The sequence below is a fragment of the Hordeum vulgare genome, chromosome 5H (genome assembly GCF_904849725.1).
Source record: "Hordeum vulgare subsp. vulgare chromosome 5H, MorexV3_pseudomolecules_assembly, whole genome shotgun sequence".
Taxonomy (NCBI): Eukaryota; Viridiplantae; Streptophyta; class Magnoliopsida; order Poales; family Poaceae; genus Hordeum; species Hordeum vulgare.
The window spans coordinates 208,136,137-208,149,018 of NC_058522.1; positions in this window are offsets into that span (position 1 = coordinate 208,136,137).

Here is a 12,882-nt window from a genome sequence, read left to right on the forward strand (position 1 = left end):
GTCGCCGCCCGCTAGCAGGACGGACGTTATCCCTGTACCCGACCCTGTTACACTGACAGCCACTTTGTAGGCGAAGACCACCTTTGGGCAGGGGGAGCATGTTCCCCTATCCCCCTTCGAACTTGGCCGCTGTAGATCCCGTCCCGCCGAAACAATAAAGGAACGGGACCTGGGCCACCACTATATATAGAGGGTAGGTTGCTTCGTAGAGGGGGAGATTCATCCACCCACTAGCACCGCGCAAGGTCACTCACCCTCTGGGGGCACCCAAGCACTGTACTAGTTCATCCACCTACCTACGCGAGAGGCAATCCACCAAAGCACGAGTAGGGTTTTACCCTTCACAGCGGCCCGAACCTGGGTAAATTGTTGTGTTATGTGTCTCCCTCACCATCGAGTGAGTTTCCTGCCATCCCAAGCGAGTAGCAAGCTTGGTGAGGCGAATCAGTGAGAGATCTTCGTACACGCCCCTGAGTTCAAATCTTTAAGGTTTTGTGGACCCCCATATCCGACATTTGGCGTGCCAGGTAGGGGGCGTGTCAAGGTCTCCTCCATGTTCTTCCTTCACCAACCTTCGTCTCTCTAATGGCTAACCCTCGCCGGGCTCGCGCTGAACGACGTGCCGCCAGCATCGCTTAGACGGCGCTCGCAGGCCCCGCCGGCGCAAGCCGGTCACCATCGCCCGTGGTGAACGCCGCCACGGGGCCCGACGCTCAAGAACAATAGGGCTCCTCCCAGCCGACTACCGAGCACCGCGACGGCCGCATCACCACTCTGTCGCTCGTCTAGGCCTCCGGGGCGACCTCGCATGCCCGGGCGGAGATGCCACACGACCGGCGCGCACTTGTCATGGCCATCGAGGTGCTCCGCTACCGGCCCGCCCTGACCGACACCACGACTGGCTCCAGCGCATTGAGGAGCCTTTGCCGCCGCCGGCGACTCCGCAACGCTCTCATGTTTGTTTCGGCCCCAACCGTCCCAACCAAAATACGAGTAACAAGATGCGCCGCCCCCATCATCGTGGCGAGATGTGCGTCCCGAGCCCAGACAGAAGGCGCGTCCCCGCGACCAACCTCGCGTGCCCAGGGCGAGGCCAAGTGACGAAGCAAGCTGTCAGGTGGTTCCTCGACCGCGCACCGACGTGCACGCGCTCCCAATGCTGCAAGTCCCAAACCGCAAGCATGCCCCGCCCAAAGCAGACCCGTTGGAGCAGCAGGGCCCAGTCGCCCCCGCACGCACTACGCCCGTCGGACCGGTGGGATGCCTCGCCATCGCACCTGCACTCTACCCAACTACGTGGGCCTGCAAGTTCAAGCACAACCTAACCCCGCGCTATGGAGACACCTTGGACCCGGCAGAGTTCCTCAAACTTGACAGACTGAGCATCACGGCGATAGGAGGAGGCGACAAGGTCATGGCATGCTGGTTCCCCATGTCGCTCAAGGGTGGCGCGCTCTCTTGGATCCTCAACCTCCCGAAGGTGTCCATCACCTCATGGGACAACATGCGCGAGCGCTTTGTTGCGAATTTCCAGGGCACTCGCAACCGCACCCCCACCATGAACGACCTGCGGCGCATCAAGTAGCAGGAGGGGGAGACCCTGCACAAGTTCATACAACTCTTCATGGTCATGCACGTCAAGATCCCTAAGGCGTCGGACGAGGCCGTCGTCTCGGCCTTCTCCGATGGAGTCACCGTCCTCAAGATGATGGAGGAACTCGCCATGAGTGACGAGATGAGAACCGCACTGGAGATGTTCAACCTGGCAAACAAGTGCGCCAGGGCTGAGTAAAGTTACCTGTCTGTCCTCGGGCCTCAGGCAGCGGAACTAGAAGAGAAGAAGGCCAAGGCCAAGGAGGTGAAGCGCAAGGCTCCTGCGGTGCTCGCAGCCGAGCTTGAGGCGAAGTATGGCCGAGGAGGAGAGCACACGTCAAGAGGGGGGCCAATGTGCATCTTCCCTGGCACCAACGACCACGATACCTCCAAGTGCCAAGAGCTCCGACTGGCCCGTGCCAAGCATTTCAGCACGCGTCCTGGACGGGGAGATAGAAGCCCCGTCCGCAGCGGAGGCCGTTGAGACGACTAAGAGCCGCGTCAGGGGTGGCGCGAGCACCCTCATAGAGACCGTTGGCATGGCCAGCCTCAGGAGGACCGCTGGCGCGACGACCCTCGGGAGGGGCAACGACGCGGTTAGCCTCGTAAGGCCCGCCCGTGTGAGGCTGGACCGCCTCCTCCGCCTCCGCCACCCAGGAGGAGGGATGAAGACAAGCAGGACGATGGGGCTTGGGGCTTCCAGGAGGTCAGGGCGGTGGCCTCCATCTTGGGTGGCGCCCAAACCCCGGCCTCCAACCGCACCTTGAAGCAGTTCGACCCTGAATGCGGCTCTCCCGAAGACTGAAGCGATGCGCCCACTCAACTGGTCCCAGACCACCATCACCTTCGACCCAAGTGATCAGCTCAGGTGCTCGTTCATGGCCGGGAAGCTCCCCATGATTTGCACCGCGACCATCATCCACGTCCTAGTCACCAAAACCCTTATCGACAGTGGAGCGGGGCTCAACGTCCTCTCGGTCGAGACCTTCGAGAAACTGCAGCTGCCGTAAGCACAACTCCTGATGACCAAACCCTTCTTAATTAGGAGTCACGGAGGGGTCCACCGTGCCCATCGGGCAGGTGCACCTGCCAATGACCTTCAGCGAGCGCAAGAACTACCACACTGAGATCATCGTCTTCGACATCGCACACATCCACCTGCCATACAACGCAATCCCTGGGTACCTGGTCTCGCCAAGTCCATGGCAGCGACACACCATGGCTAGAATATCCTCAAGATGCCGGGGAGCGGCGGCATCATCACCATTGACTGCGACGAGAAAGACGTCGTGTGCACACTCGAGCGCACCGAACGCGCAGCGGCAACGGAGCGCACGGATGACGAAGAAGACGAGCCGCCCCACGAGGATACACGCAAGAAGAAGAAGGAACTCCTCCCCACGGAGTGCCCTAGGGCTTCGGGCTCCGTGCCGTGGGACGGGGCCATGCCTCCCATGGCATAGGAAGGCATGCTCGGTGCCCCCTTGGGTCAGGGCTGGGGGCTCCCACCGGGGAGGTCCTTGGCCAGACCAATGAGGCGAGGGTGGAACTCGAGCACAACCCGGGGACGAGCTCCACGCGCGCGTCCGCTCAGCTCCCGTGAGTCCGTCATCAGAGCAATCCAAGAGCTTCGACAGGCCCAAGTCGTACGAGGCAGTGACTGCCCTGCACCATCAATGGCAGTCGTCGTCATTGGCACGGTGGACCGGCTTTGCATCTACATCAATGTGCTTGCAACCGACAGAGCCGCGGCTCAAGGCCCTTTCTGGCCCGCTCTGGCTGACCATCGGCGATTGTACCCACGCGCCGGCACCCTCATGCCCGTTAGGTTGGGGAACGCGGCTGCCACTTACCAGCGGCTCCAGCGGGCCATGCTCATGCCTGGACTGCTGGGGCATGGTGAGGAGGAGGAGGAGATGCTCGGGCCGAGCGAAGGTACCGAGCCTCGGGAGACGGCGGACCCGTGAGGGTCAGGACCGTGGAAGCAGGAGTTCGGGCGACAACGACGCTTTCGGCACTTCAGCGGCATGGCCGCCAGGTGACTTTTTGTTGGTTGATGCTCGGTAAATTTTTGGCTCACCCCATCTGAGGGCGCCCACAAGGCCATGGGCCTCCACGAGCTCAGGGCACTCCCTGCCGCTACTTTCATTTAAGCATCTTTCAGTTGTTTCTACCCCACCAGCTTCGAACCCTAACGTTCTACTTTGCTTGCGTGTTTAGGCAGTCGACCCCCGCTTGGGGGGCTCCGGTCGATGCTTATCCTTGCACGCCGCATGAGGCATTAGACACCCAATCTCACAATCGAAAAGAAGAAGTCAACATGTTTTACCAATGACCCAAAAGAAGCTCGGTCCACCAATGACTTGGGGGTAGGGACAGTCGCGAGACCAAAGCTTCCTCGCGACCTCCCAGATACACCCCCATCGTGACACTTTCACGTAATAACAAGCCAAGGCTTTATACGCCCATCCCCTCCCCCCAAGGATGCGAAGGGGTCCATCCCACGCCTAGTGGCATCCTTATGCTCCATGCTGGGGAGAAGCTCAGTCCACCGATGACTCGGGGGTAGGGAGACTCATGAAGCCAAAGTGTCCTCGCGACATCCTAGATACACCCCCATCATGACACTCTCACGTAATAACGAGCCAAGGCTGTATACGCCCAGTACCCCCGGGGACGCGGAGGGGTCCACCCCAAGCCTAGTCGAAGACGTTGGGTATAGATGGATGCAATCAACATAGTCAGCCAATGACTATGCCCGCACGTGGCACCAACGCAGTCTGCCAATGACTATGCCTGCAGCTGGCACCAACACAGCTCGCCAATGGCTACGCCCATAGCTGGCAAGGAAATCAACACAGGCCACCTGCGACTACGCCCATGCCCAGCAAGTGGGACAAACAACTGAAGGTACGGAGTCGCTCGTACGTCAAGGGGGACCCTTGAGCATCGCAACTCAGGGGCCTAACTACGCCCGTAGTCGCTTCCCCCTTTGGGCCGTCCTTGGTTTCCGGTCGGTCCAATCACAGGGAGATACACGTGGGGCGGGCCCTGCCGATGCAGAGCTTAGTATGCTCGACAAGCCATTTCAAATCTCTTGGGGAGAACGTTGGAGTCACTCGTACGTCATGGGGAGCTCCTGAGCATCGCGACTCAGGTGCCTGAACTACGCCTGTAGCCCCGTCCCCTTTTGGGCCGCCCTTGGTTTTCGGTAGGTACAATCGTGGCGGATGTACGCGCGGGGCGGGACCTGCAGACGCAGAGTGCTAAAGGAGTTCAGTAGCCTCAAACTGTCAGCTTTTTAGGAAGGACATGGGAGTCGCTCGTACGTCAAGGGGGACTCCTGAGCATCGCGACTCAGGAGCCTGAACTGTGCTCGTAGACCCTTCCCCTTTTGGGTCGTCCTTGGTTTCCGTTCGCTTCAATTGCGAGGAGGTACGCCCGGAGCGGGCCCTGGCGATGCAGAGTGCCGAAAGTGTTCTGAAGATTCAAAATCCTCATGGCGTTCCCCTCATGAGGGCAACTCGTGCATCAAGGGGGAATCCTAAGCATCGCGACTCAGGGGCCTAACTGTGCTCGTAGCCCCTTCCCCTTTTTGCCGTCCTTGGTTTCTGGTCGCTTCAATCGCGGGGAGGTACGCGCGGGGCGGGCCCTGCCGATGTAGAGTAACACATCAAACATGACAGGAACAAAGCCAAGAAAACATTCAAGCATTCAGTTATTACAAGCCTTGACAAGTTCAAGGAAACGCAAATGAGTTTGACGCCTCCACGAGGCACATGTGCATTGCAGGAAAAAGACAGGGAGAAGAAATCAGGAGGAGCCACCGCTGGTCGCCCCCTTCACAGGGGGCTGGCCATCGATGTCAGAAGCGTCGTCTTCCCCGTCGTCGGCTTTAGCGGCATATCGAGACGAAGGAGCTGCAATGGGGGCGAACCTCTTCACGAACGCCTCCATGGGGCCCTTCACCGCCTCCGCGGCGCGGTCGCGGGCCTCGGTGGGGACCTGTAGGATCACGTAGCTGAGGTCAAATCCCGGATCACGAAGATGCAGATGGATCAAGACGCGTGTCGCAGCCACGAGGAAGAGGTCGCGGAACTCACAATCCAAGATCTTGTCGACCTGTACAACGGCGTCCTCCAGCGCCACGGCGAGCTCCGTCGCGAGCGTGGCAAAGCCGCCCTCTGGGGTCGCCAGAGGCTTGTCGAACCCCTGCCAGCAGAGGGAGCGGAGTGTCATGGGAAGCTTGAGCTCAACGTCAGGGAAGCGGGCCAGCTCCGCGGCCTTCACCCTGTCGGCCGCGGCGAGGTCTTGCCCATGGGCATCAAGGAGGACCTTCCTCGAGGCGACCTCCTTCTCCTGCTCTTCCAAGTGAGTCCGGCCCATGCTCAAGCGGTTCGCCTCCTGGGACATCCTCTCTTCCCGGGCGGCGAGCTTGGCCTCGCGGGCCTCGAGTCCCTCCTCCCGCAGGCGGTGCTGCTCAACTAGCTTGGCATGTTCCCCTTGGAGGGCCTGCAAGCGGGCCTCCGCCTCTTTGCAATGTTTCGCAACCGCCTTGGCTACCTTCAGTGCATCCTCACGTGCAGCATGGGCGGCCTTGGCCTCCCTCTTCCCCTTCCCCATCTCAACCATGACCTTGCCTAGGGCAGTAAAGGCCATGTATAGAACACCCTGGGTGAATACCGAGGTTCTCTAAACCTCCTCCCAAAGAGCCTCCAATGGTGTCACGGGCGGTGAAGGCTACCTGGAGGTCGCAGGCATTGGCTCATCAGCAGGCTGAGGCCCCCGGAGCCTACCCCTCAGGCAGCGGCGTCGCCACGACTGCCTCACGGCGCTTCGGGGGATTGGAGGGCACAATGATAAAGGCCTGGGAGGTCGCCCTGCGAGCCTCCCCCTCTCCATCGGGTGGCGGCGACGCGTTGGAGAGAGTCGGCGGTGCGTCAGGAGTCACCTTCGGCTTGACGCCCTACTTCTTCCTCTTCTCCCTCGGCGAGAAGACGTCCCTCGACATCAGGAAAAGTAGGGAATCATCCAAGCGTGGGCTTAGGATGTGCGTAGCGTGCCAAGACAAATGACTCACTCTTCGGGGTCAATCCACCTTTTCCTCTTCGTCGCCCCCGCATGGTCGGGGGCAACAGGACCCCCACGGAGGTGGCAAGCCTGGCGCCTTAGGTTTCCCACCAGCGGAGGCGTAATCCACCAAGGATGACCCAGCCTCGCACTTCTGGGTGGCGGGCATGAACGCAGACCGCGTAGCGCTGGGTCGACGTGGGTCCCATGGACGTCCTGGTCGGGCGCGAGGGGACCCCCACAGAGACCTCACTAGCGGCATCATCATCTTCAAGCTCACGCAGAAGGACGGCCTGGGATGGGAGAGGTGCGCTCGCTGGGCATTCGTCGACAGTCTTCTCCGAATCCCCCTCACCGGGGGTGTCGCCAGATGACACCTCTACCGGATCGGAACCCTCAGCTGGGAAGAGCCCCCGCTCATCAACGACAGGTAGCCCGGCAATCGCGTTGGCCCGTTCGTCAAGACGGTACATCGGACTGAGAGCCTGAGGCAGGTCACCAGGGTCGCCTCCCAGCAAGATCGCTAGGACCCTGCTCAGCTCCTCAGTGGGGAGGTCCTGGGACCGGAGCCTGAGCTCGTCGTCACCACCACGGTAGTCCCATAGAGTCCTGGAGTGGGCCTAAAGGGGCGCCAGGCGCTACGCCAAGAATTCGTTCACTATCATTCTGTTGGTCAGCGTCTTGGCACTGATGTCGCGGGAGAAGCACTCCAGGACGGGCGCGGCCCGAGGGTCGGAGAGCTTCGCCGAGCTCCATGCGGAAGTCTTCTCCGGCAAACCCTTCGGCTCCTCCAGCCGAGGGTTGGCATCCTTGAGCCTCATAAGAACCCAACATTGCCTGAAGTTTTCCACCTTCTTCCCAGCCTTCAGGAGTAGGTTGCCGCTCTGGGCCACCACGAAGTAGACGCAGGCCGATGAATGGGCCCCGTCATGCAAGTGCAGGCTAAGGAAGTGCCAGAACAGGGCCACTGAATGTCGCACACCCACGAAAGCCTCGTAGTAGAAAGCAAAGAAGGATATGAAAAAGACAGAGTTGGGCTGGAGGTGAAGGGCCTGGATCCCGTAGTGGTTCAAGATGGCGGTGAAGAACGGGGAAAAAGGCTGCACCAGCCCGGCAAAGACGCTGTGGAGGAAGAAGGGGTACACCATGTCACACCGTGTTTTCACTTCACTTTTACTATAGTTGAAAAATATGAGTTTATTAAAACTTTGCAAAATCAATGATGTGAGTGCCATGGTTGTCATTGTATGCTTGTATGCTTGATTGTGTGATATCAAAAACCATATTTTTCATAACTTAAATATTCTCAAAATCTTTTTCTCATTTCTGATTGTTTCAAAACCCTGCTTTGGGTTGCACTACAACTCCTTGATGGCAAGAGAGTGCTTTCACCCAAAGTTGGTGATTTGGTTCTAAAACTATTTTAGTTTACGAAAACCACAAAATAATTATTTTATAAAATGTTTTCCTATTTTATTTGCATGTCCATTTCTAAGGCCAGAAATGATATTCCTATATGGAAAAATACTTTTCTGCCTTAGAAAAATCTGAGAAAATTTGTAGATACTTAGAGGACATATATTTTCCATACATAATATTTTCAACCCCTATTTATATGAAAAATATTTGAATAAATCCTTGAAAACATATTCTGTCTATTTTGATCTATTCACAACTAATTCCTAGAAAATTCCAGCAACCTTCCCAAGCTATATTTAGTGGCCACGCCAAGTTTCACCTCATTCCAAGGTGGTTTGGTTCACTAAGTAATTCCAAAACCTTTTCTGTCCAGTATGAAGTTAGAGCAACTCTACATAGCAAAGTTTATCTAATGGAGCTGAAATTTGCAGGACTGCATAATACCTCAAATGAGGACTCCCTGCCAAAAGTGGGATTTGTGGGACTTGATGTTCCCACACTCCCTTTGGAAGGGACAAATCTGGCCATTTAGGAGTGATTTCATGTTTAAATTGCTAAACTTGTCCAATGGAGCCCAAACTTGGTGTAGCCTCATGTTTTTGCACCAAACCTAATCCTGTTAAGTTTCATATCCAGTGGTGGAGTGTAACCACCCTAAACCACTGTGGAGCACCTTCTGGCGGTATGGCAAAACCCCACTTAACCCCAGCTACACCCATTCCCTTTCTCTCAAACTCCTAGATTAGGTGGCCACCACCAATGCCCAACTCTAGACGAGTGGCCCTTCTTTGGTTCTAACTAGAAAAGCCAAAACCCCAATCTAAGCTTCAACCCAAGGCTGACATCATCTGTTTACCACCCCTCCTTTGACTAGCAGATGCTCCCACGGTATTCAAACGGCTAGGCATCTCCAAGCAAGGGCCGAGGACACGCCAGACGCGTCCAACGTGCCCAAGAGCGCGCCAGCATGCTGTGGCATGCCAAAGTTGCGCTCTGGGCATGCTACAGGGAGCAACCGAAGTGGGGGCGACCTCCCACGGCCAGTTCCAGCCTCCCCATGGTCTCCCTCCTCTCCCCAACAACTCCACTGCATCAGGCAGCCCCCAAGGCCCCTCCTTTCCCGCGCTGAGGGCCTGTGCGACGCGTGCCCGTGTGCACCAGGTTCGGCCAGAGGAGCGCGTCCACGTAGACACGCCACGCCTCACTCCCCCTCTCCCCGAAGTGAGCTCGGAGGTCCAAAACCACGTCCAGAGACCGTGGTTTCGACCCCAACCTCTCTGAGCTCCCCTGCGTGCCACGGTGAAACCACTGGCACTTCCCTCCTGCTGCACCGTCGCGAGCCTATATATAGCCACCCCTCGCTCCAGCAACCCTCACTCCACTACACCTAGGCCCCAATCATGACCCTAACCACCAAATCGAGCAAGAAGAGCCCCGGTGCTCGAGATCAACCGAGGCCCCTCCGCCTTGGAGCTCTAGTCGATCTCCGGCTACACAGCGTGTTTCGAGGCCCTCTGCCCTCCTACACACTTACCGTGCCCCCAGGAACCTTTCCCCTCACTTCCCCGATCGATTCCGTGCCCGTGGCCACCATCCCCACCGTCAACCGAAACCACTCCGCTGCAGCCACCTCGTAGCCGGTGAACCAGGACCCCCCCCCCCCCGGTCGTCGACTCGACCACCAGTAGGTCGGCGACGAGGAGTCGGACCCATTCCCGCCGCTGTTAGGGTCTGAGGACATTGGTAGCCACCCTTCCCCTCCCTTCCTTCCCCTCTCTACAGAGGTGGAAGCCGACCCCGACAGGTGTGCCCCACGTGTCGGTGGCCCATCCACCCCTCCCTCACGCCCCGCAGCTGCTGACCGCAGGGGCCCGCGCGTCAGGTTCAAACCTAGAGGCGCGCGCGCCTCGGCAGGCTGGCTGGCTGGCCATCTGGGTCGGCCCAACCCCAGGCCAAGCAAGGCCAGTGCTGTTGGCCCTTTTTCTTTTTTTCTTTTTTTGAAACCCCCGTTTTAAAAGATTTTTATAAAAAGATGTAACCAGTGAAAATTAATAATTCTTCCACCATTATTCTTGTAAAAATGAGGAGTATTTAATAGAACTGTTACACAAAATTCTAGGGCAACTTTTGTGTTTTATAATAATTAAAAATGCTATTTGGAATAGTTTTGTTTCTGTTAAATTGATTTTAAACATAGTCCTTTCACTAAAACCAAAGACAAAAAAATTTGATGTAACAATATGGATTTATCAGAATGGAACAACATTTTTAATTTGATTTTGTGATTTCTTTTTGAGTGGGCTACTTATTGATTTTATTTAATACGATGATAGAAACCACGCTTGATGAAGGGGTTGGACTTGAAGACCCCGGATACTTAGATGATCAAGGCAAGCAGCCCTTTGACCATGTTTGAGCATATGTTATATTGCATGCTAAGTAGAACAAATCTTTCCGTTGCATGTGATCATAAGTACCGGTAAATCATTGAAGTGGTATTACCGATGGCTCCTCCGGAGCACTTGCATTTTGCGCATGATCCTACCACCTATGAAGGTCACGCTAATATCATGTTGACAAGTAGAGATAAGCATAGAATCATGAGCATGATGATTTTACAAAATCAAAGGTTTATGAAGACCCCGTCGGGTGCCACAATTGCCCGAGGGTGATGATGAGATGGGTGGCCACTTTTGGTGAAGTGGTGCACCAGGTATTTTGGTGTGAGTGGTTTCAGAAATGGGATTAGATTTATGATGTGTCGACCATCCCAACCTTACATGTGCGACCACGTTACCCCTTTATGAGACGGGGCTTTGTTGACTACTCTGGTCGGTGCTAGCAAAGAACCACATTACTAGTGATGGGAGTGATGTGTGGTCACTCTCGTGACGGGGTCGTGCCAGGTAGGGCAACTATGTCGCTTTACGTGTTCGGGGCACACCGTTGGTCCCCGCATGGATGATACTGTCCAGAGTCGATGTTCGGAAGTCGTACATCATGTGGGTTGTGTACCAATCGAGTGGACCTCATTGTCTAGTATCGTCAGGGGAAAGGCATTAATCGGGTACTTACCTCGGGTATGTTATATACTCCGAGTCGTGGATGACATGGAAGTTTCCCGGATCTCGTGGGTACAGCGTACAACCTCTGCAAAGTGTAAAACTATTCTAATAGCCGTGTCCACGGTCGAGGACAGTTGGGTGGTGCTGCTTAAACTACGTCCAATCGTTTCCGCATAAACCAAGTGTGTGTGACTGTGTTTTAAAGGGTGTTATATGAAAGAGTGGAGATGACCAAGTTTGGTGACTTGGCATATCGGGTGAACCCGGAGTGTTCAGCCCATAACACATATATTGATATATGTAACCTGTTCTTCTAAATACCATCTAGCTTATGTTGCACATCCATCTATGATCATGTTTATTTATAGTTAAAATGATATCCACCAAACTGCATATTACTTGTTATTCTACCAACTGCATTGTTCATATCATGGGATGTTTGCGAGTACATTCAAAGTACTCATTGGCTTGCCACTGGTTATATTATTGACCAGACATGGAAGGACCGGAGTTTGGAGAATAGTACGTCTTCGGAGACGGCCCTGTGAACTAGGACGCTTCCTAGTCAAAATGCCTGTCGGTGTAGGCTGATGGAATGGGCACCCGCTTAGCCCTAAGATTTCCGCTACTAGTTATATCAGTGTGATTTGGCCTTAGAGGACCTAACTTGTGAACTTGACCTTATTGGTAGGGCTGGGCGTTCGGTTTATATGGTTAATACTGTTCAGTTTATTTGGTTCTTTATAATTTCGGTTTTGGAGAAACAAAAACCGAAATAATCACTCAAAATTTAGAAACCAAACCATATTACCCATAATATATCGGTTCGGTTTATTCGGTTAACCGAAAAACAGAAATTTATGCACTTGTCAGTATAAGTGTAATAACTCAAGAGCACTAATTTAGATTGTATAATATGCAAATAATAATCACAATATCTAGCAACCTTAATAGCATTCTATGGTTTATTCGGGCAATCAAACTAGTAAAAATAATTAAGTAAAAAATAACATGAAACGTGAAATGTATTATGTGCGGAGAAATACGTGATGCCTCCAAAATGTTACACTTTTTGAAACAAGGTATTATATGGGGTATCCTACATATCGGTTTGTTCGCTCTATTCGGTTTCTGGACAGTGAAAACCAAACAAAAACAAAACACCAAACGATCTTAAAATTTCCGAGTGAACCAAAAATGAAACTACCAAAAAAACCGACAAATCGGTTAATACGGTTCGATTTGGTTCGGTTTTTCGGTTTTCGGTTTTACAGTGCCCACCCCTACTTATTGGTCATGTGTTGTAATAATTCAGTACTTAGATGTAAGACTCTTACTATTCAGCATATGTGTGTTCGGTGAGCATTGATCTCTGGGATCACTGAGCACGTTCATTCGGCGATCTCGAGTCATAAGTCAGGGTCCTCACAGAGCTGGTATCAGAGACATCCTGACTGTAGGAAACCTTAGGTAGCATGGACGATAGCCGAGACGAGTAGTGCACTCAGCCTTTACACTTGAGATATTTGCACCCACCAAAAAATTCTAACTCTCTCCTACAACCTTGTAGATGGCCGCCATACGTGAGATCCTTCTGGAGACGGGCTTTCCCCTACTTTTAGGAGATAGCCTCGAGAAGTGTCATGTACGCCGCACGCCCATCTTCCTCTACCACGAGCACTGGGTCAACGCCAAGGAATATCACATGGACGTGATAGTGAAGGCTAATGACTCC